Source organism: Protobothrops mucrosquamatus, unplaced genomic scaffold (assembly GCF_001527695.2).
Source record: "Protobothrops mucrosquamatus isolate PMUCROS unplaced genomic scaffold, P.Mucros_1.0 scaffold_170, whole genome shotgun sequence".
NCBI classification, from domain to species: domain Eukaryota; kingdom Metazoa; phylum Chordata; class Lepidosauria; order Squamata; family Viperidae; genus Protobothrops; species Protobothrops mucrosquamatus.
The window spans coordinates 59684-62475 of record NW_015386246.1 but is presented as its reverse complement, the minus strand read 5'-3'; positions in this window follow the sequence as shown (position 1 = coordinate 62475).

Genomic DNA, 2792 nt, shown 5'->3' with positions numbered 1-2792 from the left:
CTTGGTAGCAATTAGGACCAGCCCAAGAAAATGCTGTATTTGGGGATTAATTTAGTTTAGTTTATATTCATCTCCAATCTCTTCGGAGTAACAGAATCTCAGAGAATAAACAAGTACCTGAGATTCTAATTTATCATTTAGCATGCTTGCAGCATCCCTTATTAATTTGCATCTAGGAAGAAGACAGAGAGGAACTGAAACAGATATAATGGACAGGTTGTTTCCTATTGTCAGCCAATCATTATGTTTAAAACATCCGTCAATCTCTGCTTTTCTTGTCCTAGCCTCCTTCATGCTGACTTGCCCGCTTTTTTTTTTTCTCCTCTCTCTGAATAATGGAATCGGGCAACCCAGTCCCAGATTTTATTTTTATGCTAAACTGACTGTGTGGAAAGTAAACAAAGCAGATACCTTGGGGAAAATAAAGGCAGGTTATCTTTCCCTGCACACTGGCACAGCATTGCTCCAGCTGCATGCATCAAATGTTTCTTCTAGTCCCGAAGTTGCTCACAAATGTGTGTGTGGAAAGATAGAATCAGTGGGTCAGGGGGAATCGTCTAGACATGGAGGTGGGCTCTGTTTTAGCCTTAACAGTATCTCATTAGGAGGCTGCTTCTTCTTCATGGTTTTTAGTCTACCTTGGGGGGAAAAAAAAGCCTCTCAAGCAAGTGGTTGGATGGCATTTCATCCCCCACCCTCGTAGGATTAAAAAAAAAAAATACATGCAAGCAACAATAGTTCCTTGTTATATACAGAGGAAAAAAACAGCAGAGAGAGAGAGAGAGAGAGAGAGAGAGAGAGAGAGAGAGAGAGAGAGAGAGAGAGAGAGAGAGAGAGAGAGAGAGAGGTTAAGTTTGATCTTTGGTCTCATTTTTTTCTTTTTGCTCCCATTTGGAGTTCTCAGATCAGTCCCCTACAGAATATTTCAAATAAAAGAGGATCACTGCAAGGGCAGCAATTTGACTGCCCTACCTTTCTGCATTTTATTCAGTCCAAAGGAGTGGAAAGATTCAGAGGCTGTCCTCTCTGGCTGACCTTAATGGAACTCAGTTCTTGCGTCTCCTCCAGTGATATGTCTGATGAGTCATCCAGTGAAGAGAGCAACATCCTTGCCCTCTAATTTCATTAGAATCCTGTGTGTTTTGCAACCATGTAATCGCTTATGTGGTCCACACAAGTAGACTGGACAGGGGTATATTTTGAGGGTGATGACTGACTGATAAACACTGCCAATTTGCCCTCCTGTTAGTAGAGGCATTTCTCTTGTATTTATGTCGTTTGTATCCAAGAAAACACCAACAAAAACCAAGCCTGGTGTGTGGTTAGATGGACACACCGTCCTCCAAAGGTGCAGGAGTTGCTAATTTTGTTTTTCTACTAAAGAATTATGACAAGACAGTGGTGAGGTAAGGAAGAAAGGTCACCTTTTCTGTGGCATGCAATGCAGTCCAATAATCCTGTTTCAGTCAGAGTGTCTTGGTGAGACAGGATCCATACCATGTAAGAGAAAGGCCTGCTTTGAACTGAGCTGGGTTCCTGCTATCTTCTTAGACAGGGCTTTGCAGAAACAAGAAACTAGATTGTTTTTGCTTTCTTCCAGGATGGATATATTTTCAACTTCCTAGTTTTTCCTGCTGCCCTTGAATCTTCAGGCACTAACCAGGAGTGGTCCAGCTTACTCTTCTGCTCTCACAGGAAGCACCTCTGCAAAGGGAGGATTTGATCACAGAGAAACTGGAAAGAGGCAAGCCAAAAACCTTCCATTCTTGTCGATGGAACAAAATACATCAGAGCACCAGAGCCTTTTCATATTAACGCAAGCATACGATGAGGTCTATAGATTGATTCCATATGGGTTGGAAGTATCTGGTTCCTTTTCCCAGATTCTTGCTTGAGGACGTTCACTCCCATATTCCCATGTGTAGAATTTTTTTAAAAATTAGCACCTCCTGAGTGAAGAAAGACACCTGCATGCTATGTCTAAGCAAACTATACAGTTTCTTTCCTCAGTACTTTTAGAGGGGAAATAGAGTTCAGCCTCTCTGTGTGTATGTATATATTAGACAGTTGTGCTCCATAAATAGATGCATGCAAGGTTGTTTTCCCTTGGTAAATAGTATTTTGGGATTTACATAATGTAATAATAATAATAATAATAATAATAATAATAATAATAATAATAATAATAATAATAGTAATAAAGTTGGAAGGGACCTTGGAGGTCATTGAGTCCAACCCCCTGCCCAGGCAGGAACCCTATACCATTTCAGACAAATGGCTGTCCAGTCTCTTCTTAAAAACTTCCAGTGTTGGAGCATTCACCACTTCTGGAGGCAGGTTGTTCCACTGGTTAATTGTTCTAACTGTCAGGAAGTTTCTCCTTAGTTCTAGGTTGCTTCTCTCCTTGATCAGTTTCCATCCATTGCTTCTAGTCCTGCCTTCAGGCGCCTTGGAGAATAGCTTGACTCCCTCTTCTTTGTGGCAGCCCCTGAGATACTGGAACACGGCTATCATGTCCCCCCCTCGTCCTTCTCTTCATTAAACTAGACATACCCAATTCCAGCAACCGTTCCTTATATGTTTTAGCCTCCAATCCCCTAATCATCTTTGTTGCTCTTCTCTGTACTCTTTCTAGAGTCTCAGCATCTTTTTTACATCGTGGTGACCAAAACTGGATGCAGTATTCCAAGTGTGGCCTTACTAAGGCATTGTAAAGTGGTATTAATACTTCACGTGATCTTGATTCTATCCCTCTGTTAATGCAGCCCAGCATTGTGTTGGCTTTTTTGGCA